At 41.4% G+C, this 18,016-nt stretch overlaps 1 long non-coding RNA gene across 1 annotated transcript in view; it reads right to left on the bottom strand.

The window, feature by feature from the left end:
- The window catches only part of LOC116048635, a 35,129-nt gene that overhangs the window by 1,770 nt on the left and 15,343 nt on the right, over positions 1 to 18,016 (bottom strand). The gene's annotated exons all lie outside the window — the stretch shown is intronic.

Raw genomic sequence — 18,016 nt, 5'->3', positions numbered from 1 at the left:
TCATTTTAAACACCTGAATGGATCATTAATGTGAGTGATATTTTTTAAAAGATGTACAGTTAAAGCCAAAGTAAGATGACCAGTGAGGAGTGTTTTCGATGTTGCATGAGTCATCAAACTAGAGGGAGAAACTGTGACTGACAGCTGAATCTACGATGATATAGCTAAAGGACAATGGCAACAGATAGATTTCTATCATTTGTAGGTGAAATTAAAATCACAGGATGTTCAGGATGGGAAGAAAATGACAATATATTGCAACGAATCAGTATTTCAGGAAAAACTTCAATTGTCCTGCCATTAATCAAAAAAATAATAATTGGGAATAGAAATGAATGCTATAAACCCAATTCTTTGCTCTTTTAACCCTTGTGAAAATGTTTTCAGCACCTTTCCATTACCACCAGTATACACCAGTATATTCACAACTAGAACCAACTTGGTACCACTATAGTTTGACACTTATTTTTGGAATTCATGGTCAGTAAACCTCATTTCCATGAAATTATCTAATTTTTGTGTTCGAAAAAAGCTGAAATTATGAATGATTTTGACTAATAGTTAACACCAGAGTAATGAAGTTAATGGATCATCACAGATATGCCTAAGTTTAGTCAGAATAATGCTATTAAATTGAATGAAAACACCCTAAATTCAATGAAAGTAGAAATCTGATTCTTAATTTTACTTGTGAGGAGCGTTGTATGGAACCATCCGTGTTACCTTTGGGGAAATTTGGTTGACAGAAACCCAAAATGTCTGGGACATAAAAACTTTGAAAATCTAAATGAGGAGAGAAAATACTGTCAACACAAATTGTTAAGTTTTCAGTCGAGGAAATAAAAATGTCCTCCCGTCTTCGTCTTTAATATCAAAAGTTGTCAAAATGTACACAGACCAGCCCAACACTCCACTGAAACATAAAAAACAAATCAATTCAGCCCTCCGCAAACAAAACGTCATCATTAACCAATCACGCTCAAAGGCAAAGTAGCACTTGAATGGGAACACAGGCCATGTTCAGTGGCTAATATCTGGCAATTAATCACTTGATTAATATGCCCTTAAACACACAAAGTGACAGTGACAAATTCTGTTCACACGTTTGCGATCCCGAAAACGATAATTGTCCAATGAGAGTCTCATTTGTCAAACATAGAGAGAGAGGCAGAGCTTCCAGTTCAATCCAGACTGTAACATATTGTTTTATTGTCCATAATATAACATAAGTTTACTGCATTATTTGCAACGTTGTATTTTATACCAGCTTAAGGCCGCGATCAGACAGTGAGGCACACTGCACTGCCTTTTTGTTATAGACGCCCTGATTAGACCGGTTGCGTCTTCTTGTTATTGCTAGGAAACCATCAAATCACCCATCTCTAGGCAACCATTTTAATGACGTTAGGCGTTTTTTTTTCTGCTCTAAGTTGACATTTTTTTTAAACTTGAGACGATCATGGCGTCCTGCAAAAAAATAAATAAATAAAACGCAATCGCTCAGCAAAGCAAAAGCAGCGACCAAAACGTTTCCCTCTCGTTGAGAACGATTAGAAAAAGCAGCCCAGGCTTCCAAAATGCGCTCCGTCTGATTGTGGCCTAAGGAGATCGTTCCTGAAGGAATTAAAGTCAATACTTAGAATATTAAGGCTACATTTACATCGCTACGTTTTGGTTTTTAAGCAGAGTTTTGAGCCAAAAGTGATCTTTGTGCACACAAGTGTTTTTAGCTCCAGTAGAAGAACAAACTCCGTTTAAACTAACACGCCCAAACCAAAATATCTCAAACCTTCTGGTATACTGGGTATAAACAGGAGGCAGCATGTAGACCCCACCCATTGCTGGTAGTTGCCATGGTAACTTTAGTAGCTTAGTCTCAGAGAACAAGACGTTGTGACCGATAAGACCCAATCAGGCGGTAAAACGTTGGCATCAGTGTCAGTGTTGCCAAAGGCCTCCGTTTGCGGCTGTTGAGACTGCAACACAACCCCGCAGATTCCAAACCAAAACGGGTCAGAAGTGTTTCCAAATGTCTCCGGTTTAGGGGCTCGGAAACACCAGAGCAGGGGGAATTAAAGGGGGAAACACCAGAGCAGGGGGAATGAGAGGGGGAAACACCAGAGCAGGGGGAATGAGAGGGAGAAACACCAGAGCAAGGGGGGAATGAGAGGGGGAAACACCAGAGCAGGGGGAATTAAAGGGGGAAACACCAGAGCAGGGGGAATGAGAGGGGGAAACACCAGAGCAGGGGGAATGAGAGGGAGAAACACCAGAGCAGGGGGAATGAGAGGGAGAAACACCAGAGCAAGGGGGGAATGAGAGGGGGAAACACCAGAGCAGGGGGAATGAGAGGGAGAAACACCAGAGCAAGGGGGGAATGAGAGGGAGAAACACCAGAGCAAGGGGGGAATGAGAGGGGGAAACACCAGAGCAGAGGGGAATGAGAGGGGGGAAACACCAGAGCAGGGGGAATGAGAGGGGGAAACGCCAGAGCAGAGGGGAATGAGAGGGGGAAACACCAGAGCAGGGGGAATGAGAGGGAGATACACCAGAGCAGGGGGAATGAGAGGGGGGAACAATTTCAAGAAGCTTTTGCCAGGCTGAAAGTCTTGCATCAGCGTTGAAAAATAAGAGAAAATTAGCACCCGAGTGTTTCTGTTTGTGGATTATTAAAAAGACTGCTATAGTGAGTAGGGTTTTAGCCTCACGTGTCTACTAACAGCTCACAACTGGGCTACTCGGAAAACAAAGAAAACTATTCATATTTCTCTTTTGTTGACCTCATGAATATCACATAGTTCCATCATGCTCGTCACAGCCAATGGTATCGGATGACACAACATAATGACAGTGACAATCTGCATCAGGCATTGGCTCAACAGATAGATAAGAAAACGATGGACGACTGATATCAGTATACAGTGATAACATCGCGCTAGTTTCATGCTGCATTCAATTATCAAGTCAGGGTTTTGGCGCCCCCCAAAGAGGTTTTAGCAGTACCAAAGGAAAAATCAATGGCAAAATTATGAGAATTGAGAAAAAACAGCAATTCAAATTTCCAATAATAGCAATTTACCAAACAACCATTGAAATGCAGAGCATAAACTTGAATAGTAGCACTTATCTCAGTTTTACCGCCTGGAGTCTGGCTGTATTGAACTCTCCCGGTGAATTTAACGGTGGCATTTAAATAATATTATTTTTGTAAGCAGTTTTGTTGATTGGTCTGTCATTTACTCAAGCATAATCAACATTTTTGTTTATCAAATTGTCAGAAATAACAGGCAAATGCATATAGATTTACATACAGTGGTGCTCATAAGTTTATGAACCCATGCTAAAGTCGACTAAATTGGCATGGGGTACTTTCAGTTAGCCTAATAGCTGGTTTGATTTGCATTGAGAGATGATTTTATGGGAAGTACCCCATGCCAATCTCTAGGTATGGTGAAGGGTATGTGATGATGTGGGGGTATGGTGAAGGGTATGTGATGATGTGGGGGTATGGTGAAGGGTATGTGATGATGTGGGGGCCAAGGGAACTTTATCAGGATGCATAGTATCCTGGATCCATGAAATAACTGGCCTTTCAAAATAAAACTCTGCCTCCCTCTATGGGAATTTAACATAGGGGTGTACTTACTTATGCCCCCTGTATTTTAAGGAAGAACATTTATTTATTTACGATACATTATTCATTCACAAAGAAAACTGGTGTCCTTAAAGGTTGGATTTTTCCTTCCATTTTTTTTTATTAAGGCATTAAGATCAATTTCCAAAAGATGATTTTGGTATTCCTCTTTTTAGTCGACTTTAGCATGGGTTCATAAACTTATGCGCACCACTGTAGGTTTCTGTCAAATAAGGTAACACAGACTACTTGCCTTTACTGTACGCAAACCAATCATGCTTACAGTCGTGTGTAGTCCCCCCCCCACCAAAGGCCCATTCTGAGTCAGGAAAAACCCTGCAAGTGAACATGCTGAAGTGTTGAATTTGTCAGCTGCACATTTTTCTGTTTTGTTTGTTTTAGACAATGTCCTAGCATCCTTTTGTCTCTCCACATTTGAAAAAGATTAAAATGAAATGATATTAAAAAAAAAATGTCTCTCCATCAACAAACTTCGGCTGCATGTCTAAATGACGGACCTTTTCTTTCCAGGTCAAAAAAAGTGACCTCCACACCCTGACTTTCTCTCATAAACTACTTCCTGTTCTAGTTAGGACTCCACTGCCAAGATCTTTCCTGAAGGGCTTCCATATTACTGAAATAATTACCCAATTAATTGAGTCAATCGGCCGAGAGAAGTCATTTTGAACAATTTGGATGATAAATTAAGTAATTTTCCAAGTAAAAATTCCTAATATTCTCCGATTTCAGCTTGAGATGAGACATGAGGGTTTTCTGTTTGACTTCATTGTAAATTGGCTTTTTGGGTTTGGGACTGTAGAAAGTAATTTTAAGATGACCCCTTAAGCTCTAGGGAAAGGACATTTTTCACAATGTTGGCAGGGCAATATATTGATATGATATCGATATTGTGATACAAGACTAGATATCGTCTTAGATTTTGGATATCTTAATATCGTGATATGGTAAGGGTTGTCTTTTCCTGGTTTTAAAGGCTGCGTTACAGTAAAGTGATGCATTTTCTGAACATACCAGACTGTTCTAGCTGTTGTATTATTTGCCTTTACCCACTCAGTCATTAAATCAACATTTCTGATGATTATTTATCAAAAATCTCATTGTGTAAATAACATTTTATTTAAGCGCCAATTGGCATCCCTATAATATCGTTACAATCTCGACATCGAGGTATTTGGTCAAGAATATCATATCATCTGATTTTCTGCACATCGCCCAGCCCTAATGTTGTGACACAATATATGATAATTGCCAGACTGATAGACAGATGAAAAATAATATTTAGTTGCCACCCTAATACATATTGTTTACATTTCCAAAACAGCCTTGCTCGTTGCTCAGAATCCCGCTAATATTAGATTTGTCTTCAGCACTAGAAACAAGCCTGACTGGCTGGTGTGAAGTGCACCAGTCACCCAGCATATGACAGCATATTGCTACTGTGCTGTGCGCGAGCCTTCAGTGTGATGTGTGCAGATGAAGGGGCTGCGGCTGAGGGCCCGGCCAGGCGGCGCGGCGGCCCGGAGAGGAGCGCTGGGAGCGTTGCGGCAGCCGTGCCCCCCTGGTACTCTCCCCCCCCCCTAATGAGCTCCACTACTGCTCCCAACATGAGCCCCTCGCTCCTCCGCAACATCACACAGTCACAGACGAGAGCAGTGGCACATAGAAACACACAGCGGCAGCATGGAGCCAGAGCATTACACACTCGGAGAGCAGCAATATGCATGTTTAAATAAACATACAGACACAGTCCGAGACTAACAAGTATACACACAGTCATATGTACATGGATGCATCACACACACACACACACACACACACACACGAGAGCAGCAATATGCATGTTTAAACATACAGACACAGTCCGAGACTAACAATCAACAGTCATATGTACATGGATGCAACACACACACAGTGAGTATTTATTGGAGCGAGGGTGAGACAGCAAATGAGATGTGATTTACACACACACACGCACGCACGCACACACACACACACACACACACACACACACACACACACACACAGGAACTGCACATTACAGTTAGTGTGTATGCAAGGCTGTAACAATTCAAAATGTGGCTGTACAATTAATTGTCTCAGAAATTATTGGGATTAATAATATAATTGTCTCTTTCAGTCAATTTTTAAAATACTAATGTATTTTTTTTAAATACATCATTTTTTTCTTCACTTCACAGTATATACTTTCTGAAACACAGACCCGTGACCTACTGCAACAGAACTGGACCCAATCCCGGACTTTTAACAAAAACGATGGGCTCAACTCAGGTGAGAGAATTGTCCAAAGGCACCGACCTTTGGACGTCTCGAGTCTGCCGCTGGAGCTGAAACGATTCATTGATTAGTCAACGAAAAATTAAACTTACAATTTTGACAGAATGCCAAAAATGTTAGCCTCCCAGTTACACATACGTCATGCACCAGTGTAATCTCCAAAAAAAGTGTCAAAGCGCAGCATTACAGTTACAATACAGTGACATGTGATCGCAAAGCCTGGCATAGGAGGGCAGCGTTGTTGATGACCTCAGTGACGGTCACGGACCCATACCAAAACACAACACATCACTTCTCCAAAGCAGGAGACAATATTTATACATATTTGTTTCTTTTAACGTTTGTAAAAATAGCATCATAAGTTGTGACAAAAAAATGTTTAATGGCATCGTAAATCTGCTGAAAGTAAGCCTTTTGTTTTTGGCTTTCAACACAGGCCTGTCTTGGTTTCTTCCCATGAATATATGACAAGAATCTAAGAGAGGATTTGATAACAACTGGAATCAATTATAAAAACGGGATAAGAATCCGGCCGGATACATCTAAATCACACCCAATGCACATCTGTCTCATGTTTGCGGCTCACGCCGCACGGGGCATCGCTAACCATCTCGACGGTCTCCTTATCCACGACAGCGGTGAATAAGACTATCAACAATTACCAACACTTACACAGAGATGCCCGATAATGTCTTCCCGAGAAGCAAACAAATTGAATTTGCTTTTATTCCAGTCAAAGAAATTAACTTCCCAGTAATTTAACCCACATGGCAAAAAGAAAGAGAGAAAAGAAAAAAAAGAAATGAAGAAAGAAAAAATAAATTTGCAAACTATATCATTTTTTTTTTTGCCGACCATTTCAACTAATGATATTGTAATAAGATGCCTCGCAATGGAGAGGGAATGGAAAACATAATTACATGCATTAGTTTATCTAAGCGCGTGTACCGTCGCAGATCCATCAGTTTTTCAGAGCTCATCTGGAAGCCCATGCATCACTGTCAGGAGCCGTTTGATGGGGGGAAAAACGTGTTCATTTGTTAGCCTTGTTTAAAAGATGGCGCCTCAGATTCACTTAGGCCCAGACGGAGCAGAGCGGTTATGACAGCGCCATTACAAAAACACACACACACAGAAAAAAAGAAGAGAAAAGGTCTGGGCGGAGCACTCTGCGCCTTGGCAACTTCATCAGCTTTTTGCATTAAGGTGATTACAGCCAATGAGAAGAGCCCGAGCCGTGTTGTGTATGTTAATGATGAGATGAGGACGGTAACAGCTGCTCTACCTGGACCTGTGTAAGGCTGCTGGGTGCGGGAGCTGATTCTCGTAATGTTGTACAGAGAATACCCGGTAAACCTCGTGAAGCTTGTGGTGAAGTTGTTCCGGTTGTCACGCAGCCATTGTTACTACCTGAAAGTATTCAGGGGTTGCCTTTTAAAGCTTGCAGCTTTCTCTCTTTCTGTTTGCCTTTTTGAGAATCGTTCTTTTCTTTGCACTTATTGAATAAAAAAGCTTTTGAATAATAGTTATGAGAATTTTCTTCCGTTTTTATAAATGCATACTTGGGTGCTCTAGCATCAGATCAGAGGGTAGTCCATAATCGACAACGTTTCATTTCCAGGATTGTTCGTGTGCTGCAGGAAATTCTGTTGGCTGTCAATCTTTACGGCCGGATGTCCGTCCCCTTCCTCTGTCTTTGTGTTGGCGTTCTAACCTCTGGTGGATTTGTGAGGACTATGGTTAACTGCTCCTCAGATCTCTGCAGGGTAAATCCAGACAGCTAGCTAGACTATCTGTCCAATCTGAGTTTTCTGTTGCACGACTAAAACTACTTTTGAACGTCCACATGTTCCACCAAAACAAGTTCCTTCCTGAAACTATTTAGCAGAGGCACCGTGGCTCCGTCCGGCGCCTAGCACCACCCAAGACGATTGTGATTGGTTTAAAGAAATGCCAATAAACCAGAGCACGTTTTTCTCCCATCCTGGGATGTTGTGTTTACCAGCCAGACCCTCCTCCGCAGCGCTGTGGAGGAAGGTCTGGCAAAGCGAGACTAGATCAGAGGTAGACAAAACTGACTTGGAGATATCCGATATTCGATAAAAGGTTTATATCCGCTTCACTTTATTAGTCTAAACCTTGTCGTTCATTCCCTGTGGAGCTCTCTGAACAGAGCAAAGAACCAACACTGGGTCAAGGTAATGGGTTGAATTCCCAGAGGGGCCACCAAAAGACTCTTTATACTGTATTGATGATGGAAATCGCTGAAAACCTACATATGTCCTAAAGCCATGGCCTTCATTCATTTTTCATATCCTGCAGTTGGTTTTTCAAATAATTGTTCCTCTTTTAAAACCCATACATGGCCATCAAAGCCTTAAATTCAGAACTTCAGATAACATTACATAAAGAGTAATGACAATAAATCCACATAGGCTCTTGTTCACTCTCTGTCCACTTAAACTACTTTCACCATCCATGACCTTTGTTGCGTTTCTATTGCCCTAACGTCACGAAAAAAAAGTCTCCAAAGACAGAACTTGTACTATGAGTAACTTTAAGAGAACAGGCTCACTCTTCTCGCGTCACTGAATGCAGAGTACTTGGGTGGGCCTGGGAGAGGGGCAGCTTCAGGTTTTTGAATATCCAAAATGGGATGGAAACATGGAACTGTCACTGAACAAAGTTCAGGCAGCTGTCAACACTTTCCACTCACCTCTGACTGGGACAAAACAATTCCTTTGCCAAGCGTAATGCCGCTAAACTACATGTTGATCAGTTACCAGGGCCAGAAAGCACTCTTGTAACTCAACATATTGTGGTGGTTTGACACCCAAAATTACAGCAAAATGTACTCTTTGATGGCTATCTCGACAAACCACAATGAATTCTGGACGACAACACTGAACCCGTGTTATGATCTGTATTAATTGCGCATTAAAATGATCATATTTATGTTACTGGGAATTATTTGCTACACACAGCGTCAGTCAAAAGATATCCAAGTTTTCTGCCTGAAACAAAATAATTCTACTTACATTTACTTGAAATGCAGGCTACATACTTAAACTTTCGTTGGGAACGATGCAGGTCACTTGTTTGGGCATTTTCCTTAAGTTATCAATCCTACAGTACCTAACAATTAGCTTTGTTTTTGAGAGCAAAATGCACTTAATTATTAAATGAATGATCCCTGAAACAGTTACACGAGCGCTGTGTAATTGATGATACAATTAACGAGTCAAGGTTTTTCAGTAAATTGTCCTTTTAAATGTCTAACTGGAGAAAAAAAAAAAACACACAGGCTTATGCTACAGGACACCATTACATTTCTCAGTCACCGTCTCTCAACTCTTAATGGACATTAAACACAGAGCTGAAGAAATACAAAGGCACAATTGAGTTAGCGGGCACTTACAGGGGAGAAGCCTTAGCCCATACATTTGCGTAAGAACACATAACTGTCACAAAATTACATGTTATTATTGAGCAGATCGTATGGATTCCACTTATTGTTGCTTAATGGCCTCTTTTTTTTTTTAAATGTGGTTAGCCATTGTTTAAAAGATAATGCAGAGGAGGATGCTGGGGTGTCGTCTTGCCCACCCTCCTGTCCCCTCCTCCCCCCGCTCCCTCCTTTCAGTAAGAGAAAGAATCTGCTTATTCAGTTACATTTCAAACCTCAATTTCCGTTTGCAATCAGCTCATTAGAGCTGACAGCTTTAAAGGCAGCCATTAATGACCCACACACACACTGGCTCCATGTCTAAGAAAGGCCTTTTTCTACTGCAGCCAGGAGGACACGATCTGAGTGGAGAGACAGCAGCGGCTCAGAAGTAGAGGAAAGTCGCCCCCTGCTGGCCTTTAGAAGAAAAGCACCCAAACAACAGCTGATCTCCATCATCACAAGCTTGTTCTCTCACTGCAAGGCCGCTTTCAGACAGCCTGCATCGGCCGTCCGACGGTCCGGCAAAAACAAGGTCTTTCCATTCATTTTGAATGGGGGTAGTGCGTTTAGGCTGCGGCAGGGGGGTTGCTGCATGGGGGGGCACTCAAAAAAACGCAGCGGACCTGCAGTGAAAAGTTAAAACCGACAATTTTTGGAGAAACACAACCCCACGTCACGCTGCGGTGGCCAATCACGTAACCAGAGATCTGACTTTTCTTTTTTTTTTTTTAAAGATTAGTTTTTGGGCTTTTCCGCCTTTAATTTTTGACAGGACAGCTAGGTGAGAAAGGGGAGAGAGAGGGGGGAAGACATGGAAATTGTCACAGGTCGGATTCAAACCTTGGACCTCTTCGTCGAGGGCTAACCTCTCAGTATATATACGAGCCTGCACTACCCACTGAGCCAACCCGGCCACACAAGATCAGACTTTTCTGAGTGTTTTCAGGCAGTGTGAGAATCCCGTACAGGAAACAGGAAACATCACTGCCTCTATCCCTGCCACAAGAAAGTTTTAACACACCAAACACAAGCTCTGAACTGCCGGGGAGTTTGTGGAACAGCTGAGAGCTTCTCTCTCTCTCTCTCCTGGGAAATAAAGCTGCCTTCAAGTGCGGTTGGAAAAATTGAAATCTATAAACAATCTGTGATTGTGAAGTCTACTTGTGCTTCGTTGGGGGGGGTTAACCTTCATGTTGTCCTCGGGTCAAATTTGACCTGTTTTCAAAGTTGTTTTATGTCAACAAAAATGTTGGAAAAAAAACTGCCAAAAAGACTGGAAGAAAACATCATGAAACGTCAAAAAATACGCCCAGAACGTCGAAAAAGTAACAAAAATGTTGCAGAAAAGCGACAAAAACATTGGGAAAAGCGTCAAAATGGTTTGAGCCTCTAGACATGTTCACATCGAGTAACCACATGTGATCCCTTCAGCGGTTTCATTTTGTACCTGAGCAGGTGTACAGTAGTAACATCTTATTCCCAAAACGGGAGCAGTCTTATTTTGAAAATGGAAAATCTTTTGATTATTCATTTTATTTGGCGGCTTCTCTTGCACGATTCATGAAAGGCCGGTAGACGGCTAATTGTTCAAATTAATTAGCGTGAACGACTAAAGCAAGAGATAACAGAATTACATCTGCACCTCCCTGGCACGGGTTCAACAGTGACGGGCCGCGACAGGCAGCTGCATCAAGACGGCATCCTTGCCAGAAATTAAAAGCCACAAAAAATTAATTAATAGACTTTTGGTTACGTTAATCTGCACCAAAAGGTTTAAGGAGAGCAGGGTATGGGAGGGGGGGTGTTGGGGAACACAGCACAGAAATAGACGGAGTGCATAATTAGAATAAATTAGTTCAATCAAACATTTTGGAAAAGGTTGTTTTTTTTAAAGTGACTGTGGGTTAAATAAAAAGAAAAAGCAAGGAGTCACCGGTGTTGGAGTTAAGGTTTTGACAAGCTCATTAATCACCATGGTAATGGAGCCGGTACAGTTAGAACACATTTGGCCTTCTGTAGTGGTGGAATGTAACTAAGTACATTTACTCCAGTACTGTACTGAAGTCCAAATGTTGAGGTACTTTACTTGAGTCTTTTCTTTTCATGCCACTTTCTACTTCTACTCCGCTACATTTCAGAGAGAAATATTGTACTTTTTACTCTTTTACACTACATTCATCTGACAGCTTTAGTTACTAGTTACTTTACACGTTAACATTTCTGCGCACAAAACACATGTAGTTTATAAAATCTGATGTTTTATTCTAAAGTAAACTAGCCAACAATATAACGGCTACAAGTCCAGCTGAGATGATTAGACCATTAAACACACAACTGGTTGGATCTTTTACACTTTCTACAATGGGAGGAGAGTTCTTTACTTTTAATACTTGAACTACATTTTCCTGATGATACTTACAGACTTTTACTGAAGTAACATTTTGAATGCAGGACTTTTACCATAACAGAGTATCTTTACAGTGTGGTGTTAGTACTTTGACTTAAGTAAAAGGATCTGAATACTTCTTCCACCACTGGCCTTCTGCCTGAAAGCAGTCGAGAAGGAGGGTGGCAGCCGCCTGGCCAACGGAGAACATCCAGGCTGGGCCACGGGACTTCTGGGAGAGCAAAGGCTGAGCCAAGAGCATGTAGGACCATCAATCTCCTGGGCTTCAGCTCCTTCCCCTCCTGTTCTCCCCAAATTGAAGGAGCAGCCGACACTTTGCACTTTGTCAATTTGGAGCTTTATCTACATGCAAGAGGCTAATGAGCCATCTCAAACTCTTGATGGCCGGGAAGTAAATGATCTTAACTAGCTCATGGTCTGCTGTCGCCACTTACAGGGCCACGATGGGGAGAGAATGGAGGTGTTCTCTGCACTCTGAGGAGGGTCTGGCAATGCAGGACTAGCGTGTTAATGACGTTCTATCATTGACTGCCGCTACCAGAAGTCAAACAAACAACCAGGGTGAAGAAAAAGACGCCACAAAGACGTCAACGAAAACGTCTAAGTGGAGAGACAATGAGATTCGGTAAGAGCCGATGCCGAAACCATCAGACAGATTCAGGGAACGGCAGGAGACTCGGTTGTTTACGACCAAATTGGTGTTATCGGCGGCATATCCTGCTTCCCGCACGCTTCAGAAAGAGAGAGGTCTAAGGTTTTTAAATTAAAGGTCCCATGTCATGGTGCTTTTTGGATGCTTTTATATAGACCTTAGTGGTCCCCTAATACTGTATCTGAAGTCTCTTATATAGACCTTAGTGGTCCCCTAATACTGTATCTGAAGTCTCTTATATAGGCCTTAGTGGTCCCCTAATACTGTATCTGAAGTCTCTTTTATATAGGCCTTAGTGGTCCCCTAATACTGTATCTGAAGTCTCTTTTATATAGACCTTAGTGGTCCTCTAATACTGTATCTGAAGTCTCTTTTATATAGACCTTAGTGGTCCCCTAATACTGTATCTGAAGTCTCTTTTATATAGACCTTAGTGGTCCCCTAATACTGTATCTTTAGTCTCTTTTATATAGGCCTTAGTGGTCCCCTAATACTGTATCTGAAGTCTCTTTTATATAGACCTTAGTGGTCCCCTAATACTGTATCTGAAGTCTCTTTTATATAGGCCTTAGTGGTCCCCTAATACTGTATCTGAAGTCTCTTTATATAGGCCTTAGTGGTCCCCTAATACTGTATCTGAAGTCTCTTTATATAGACCTTAGTGGTCCCCTAATACTGTATCTGAAGTCTCTTTATATAGACCTTAGTGGTCCCCTAATACTGTATCTGAAGTCTCTTTTATATAGACCTTAGTGGTCCTCTAATACTGTATCTGAAGTCTCTTTCCCGAAATTCAGCCTTGGTGCAGAATTACAGCCACTAGAGCCAGTCCCACAATGAGCTTTCCTTAGGATGTGCCATTTCTGTGTCTGTAGCTATTGAGGAGGAGAGGGGGGGGGCAAGGTGGAGGGTGGGGGTGTGGCCTTGACCAACTGCCACTTTGCTCGTTTGAAAGCCATGATGTCTCTCTCTTTCTCATGGGTGGTCCAAATTCTCTGGGCGGGCCAAGCAGAGAAAGGGGAGGTAACCTTTCCCCTTATGACATCATAAAGGGAAGATTCCAGATCGGCCCATCTGAGCTTTCATTTTCTCAAAGGCAGAGCAGGACACCCAGGGCTCGGTTTACACCTATCACCATTTCTAGCCACTGGGGGACCGTAGGCAGGCTGGGGGAACTCACGTTAATGTTAAAAAAACCTCATAAAGTGAAATTTTCATGCCATGGGACCTTTAAGTTTTACGTTATACAGGAAATATGTTATTTACTTATTTTGTAACGAGACGTATGTGTAATCTTTTAAAATACATGTTTATGTTGAAATAAATGTATCGGTACAAGTAGTTATGTCTCCCGTTGTATGGGTTTGCCCTCTTAAACGAATATTCAAAATGTACATTTTTTATGTTTATTTTGAACATGTTAAAAATTAAAAAAAAAGATAAATAAGAACATGTACATTTTAGTACAAGCAAGAAAACCAACAAAATACTCAAACATATCTTTCAAAATTATTGTAAATAAAGATTTGTATACAGTAAGGGTTTCCATGTTCAAAAAGGAGTAGGAAGAAATGAAAAAAACTTCATCTGGCCCTACCCCCTTTTTCTACTTTAGTTATACACAATTCTTCACTTATTTATACATGTATACTTACACATACATGCATATATACATACTTACACACACACATACTTTTTTCTTTTTCTTTTCCAACTATCACCTACCGGTGTCCATGTTTCATCTGTCAGTTACATCAAACCAATCAATGTGGCCAGTTTTGACAGCCCTGATGGTAACACGGTACACAACACAGAGACCATGACAGAAGAATAAAAAGACAGCAAACAGGGCCTCTGAGCATTTCAATGTACTTCAGCGATGCCTCTATTGAAGGCTAAAGCTCACTGAGACTGAACAACCTCGGATTAATCACCTTTTTCTATCAGCCTCCGGTGATACAGTTTCCCACCTACAGCGCTGAAAGTACCGTTTCACCCCCCAATCATATAGGCAACGTAAACATGCTGCGAGGAGGCCCATTTCTCATCTGCTTCTTTACCCGCCACCATTTCAAGGGATATTATTACCATAAATTACGTCTGTAATGCAGTGCGGGAGGCAGATAAAAAGTGGAGTCTGGGCATCCATTTAGCTCCGGTAAACTTCCCCGTTTGCTGCCAGTTCATGATCACCCATCCAAACGGACTATTTTATGCCCGACTTATCTGATGCATGAGAAGGAGAGTGCGCCGCCATTTTTTAATCTCTTTTTCTTCCCTCCTGAAGGGAAAACAAAAAAAAATCCATGGGAGGACACGAAGAGGCCATCGGTTATGTTTGCTTTAGCGGGGAAACAAGCTTGCGTCTGCACGCAGCACAACTCACCTGGGCCCCGTTCATCTCTGAATGCAGCGCCCACGCCGGTAGTATTGACTGCTCGCCTACACATTCACAGAGCGGGGGTTCCGACGCTCACAGAAGGCATGTGTGTGTTTGGTAGCATTCTTATATTTAATCTTTGCTGCTGAAATGAGGCAATGTATCTGATGTTCAGAGGCTCGTCTGTGTGCGTAACATAGGCAGAATTAACAGCAGAAGTAACTATTGTAATTTCATTTACATCATTAAAAGACATTTGCACCAAAAATGGATGCAGAAATGGCACAAATTGTTGCTGAAAAATTCACCAGAACGCAGGAAATTAAGTGTTTGATGCTCAAAATTTTAGTTTTGCTCAAAAGTGGAATTAAAAGTTTTGGAATTAAAAAACGCTGCCAGCTTATTTTTTTCACTACAAAAAAGCCCTATAGTCAACTTTTTCTTGTCAAAAAAGACGCCAAGTATGAACATAGCCTTAAATTAATTTATGGTTAATGTTACATTTTTTACCTGGGAGGATAACAAGTTGCATGGTCGGCAGGAAGACAACACAAGGGTTAAATAAAAAACTGCTTGTGCATGAGGTAGCAGCCGATTAATAATAGTGTTTGTGGACCAAACAACGGCAACATTTTCTTCCGTTATGTGTTGAAATTTGGATGCCAAAATATTTTCTTTGGTACTTTCTTTTCATTTCAACTGCGCTGTATTTTACTTCAGCCTTTGCTTACAGTTCAACAGCATATATCTCTATCATAGGCAATCATTCTTTTGTTTTTATGTATAACAAAAGTGCATATACATGCAAAGTGCGTCATATCCATCACGTCAGCGTCAAAACCCGACTGACTGGACCAAATCACACACTCCCCAACCCGAGATGCATGTCTATGATACTCAAAACACTGATGAACTCATAGAAAACATTAGCTTTGCGCTCTTGGATGTATTAATCATTTTTCTTTCCATCTCTTCCTCTCCACCCATCACCATTTCGCCCCACCACTGACATCCAAGACAGTTGGTGCTGCCATGTTGCTTACAGCCTCATTTTTCTTCTTCTTCTTCTTCTTCTGCTGCTAATATATTCAGCCTCTTCTTCTCCTGATACATATTCGCTCTTGATTGTGGCTGCCAATTAGCCGGCGAAGGCTGTGGCAGTTCATCCATCTGACTTGAAGGTTCCTCGCCACTAATTTTGACGGGCGGGTCAAGTAGCGGAGGGGGCCCATTAATTGGAATAATGAAGTCTTCAGTGAGTGATCATCAATGACTTCAGAGTACTATTAATCCTTTTAAAAGAAAATCATCTCTTTATTTTTAATGTTTAGCTTTGTCGTCCAGCCAGCTGCTGCAACATCTCATTAATCCGAGACTTTATAAACATCGCGCATATATGATTTCTCTCTCGCGGCTTCTTTTTTTCACTCCGATGTAATTTAGTTTCATTTCTTTCCTACGTCTCTCGCTGTACCATTTAATTTCTTCTCATCCTGCTCTCCCTCCTCTTCATGCCTTTTTTGCTCTTCTGCATTCATTTTCGGGCTTTTTTTCTCATCCAGCTTTTTCCCTCAAGCCTCGCTATTCCTCCTCATCTCTTATTTCTCCCACCTCCACCTTTTTCTCTGCTTCGGGATCCCACTCTCCCCTCGTTTTCCTTTGCACCATCCACCATCCTTTTCCTCACTCCTTTCCTTTTATCCCATCTTTCCGTCCCTTGCTCCTGCTTCACACCCTTCATCCAGCGGTGGAATGTAACTAAGTACATTTACTCCAGTGCTGTACTTAAGTCCAAATGTTGAGGTACTTGTACTTTACTTGAGTCTTTTCTTCTCATGCCACTTTCTACTTCTACTCTACTTCTACTAGAGAAATATTGTACTTTTTACTCCACTACATTCATCTGTTACAGCTTTAGTTACTCATTACTTTACACATTAAGATTTCTGCACACAAAACACATGTAGTTTATAAAATCTGATGTTTTATTCTAAAGTAAACTAGTCAACAATATAACGGCTACAAGTCCAGCTGAGATGATTAGACCATTAAACACACAACTGGTTGGATCCTTTATTTCCTTCCATATCTCACTCCACTCATGCTGTGCCACTTCAGGTCTATATTTGCTGTTTGACTGGACAAATAGAGGATCTATCTGTGCACAATTGTCTTCACATTCATTAGGTTGCCAGGCAGCCAACGAACCATAACCAATGTAACAAATAAACTGTGGATGATTATGACCAGAGGCCTGTACTACGAAGCAGGATCAACATGCCCTGGATTTCTTTCAGTTACCCGGTTTCACCAAACTTACCAACCGCGGTCCCGCATAAGCTGTGTCACGACGGTGGTTAACTAGTTCAATCAACCCAGGGTTTCCCAATCCACGTTCACATAAAAGAGGCGGGGTTTGCACAGAATGACCAATCGCAAACATCTACCAGAGCCGCATAATTTACATAAGAAGAGCAAACTATAATTCTACATAAATATGACGAACACAGACACGGTTTTACAGGCAAAACGCAACACAGTCGCTGCTTCCTAAAACAGGAAGGAAAGCTGGCATGCTTTCTATTTTTCTTATGATGCTTCTTTTCGGGGTTTTTTTTTGTAATTTGACCTGATGTCATTGTAATTGAGGGACGCTCCTCAATGATCTCTTGAGTATAAATAAAGGTTGAATGAATGATCGACACGTGGGGCATGACAATATATAATATACTATATACCAGGGCTTCTCAAAGTCCTGGACCAAGGTCCGCATCTGGACCAAAACGGCAAGTCAATCCGGACCTGGTCCATAAATCTTCTGTTATAAATAAAAAACCTTATGAAACGCAAAAAAAAGCCAAGAACACTGTTGTACTTTTACTACATGAAGCTCCAAAAAATGGACCAAATGTTTTGTTATTGTCATGTATCGGGAGCTTTGACCTGTAATAAAAATCAGATGCTGACCTTTGAATGATGTTTTTAACAACCCCTGCTATGTACTATAACATACTGTAGGTCTGACCCTTGACCTCCTGCTTTTACTAGACACCTAAATGGATACAGAGCTGAACTAAGAATCACGTTTGAACACATTCATCTACAAGACTGACATTTTGTAACTTCAACCAAGGTTTGTGTTCTGTCGGGATGACACAGTGCCTCCAAAACTAATCAAT

Source organism: Sander lucioperca, chromosome 24 (assembly GCF_008315115.2).
Source record: "Sander lucioperca isolate FBNREF2018 chromosome 24, SLUC_FBN_1.2, whole genome shotgun sequence".
NCBI classification, from domain to species: Eukaryota; Metazoa; Chordata; class Actinopteri; order Perciformes; family Percidae; genus Sander; species Sander lucioperca.
Note: the sequence above shows the minus strand (reverse complement) of the source record. Positions and strands in the feature narration are given on the sequence as shown.